Source organism: Myotis davidii, unplaced genomic scaffold (assembly GCF_000327345.1).
Source record: "Myotis davidii unplaced genomic scaffold, ASM32734v1 scaffold345, whole genome shotgun sequence".
Classification (NCBI taxonomy): Eukaryota; Metazoa; Chordata; class Mammalia; order Chiroptera; family Vespertilionidae; genus Myotis; species Myotis davidii.
The window spans coordinates 181,974-182,337 of NW_006296540.1; positions in this window are offsets into that span (position 1 = coordinate 181,974).

A 364-nucleotide genomic window follows, 5' to 3' on the forward strand; every position below is an offset into this window, starting at 1 on the left:
TCTCTTTTACATAATGCATCAACTCCAAATGTCTCTTAATAGCTTTCCAAATCCTCTAGACTATGTCATTAGAAAGAACAGAGCTCAGGGTTTGAGTTGATTGCTAATAGCTTTGAGCCTTCCTTTCTTAATTTGTAAAACAGAAGTAATGATACCCACCATGCCAAATTCACAGGACTGCGAGAGTCAAAACAAAATGATGCATCTGAAAGCACTTGTAAACCACCAAATACTATGCAAACATTATTATTATTATGGTGCTCTTATCCAGCCAACCTTGTCTTAGGACACCCCTTCCGCTGCTCTTCAGCCTAGCCACACCATGCTGTGACCATTCCCGTGTCTGAATGTCTGAGCGGGTGTC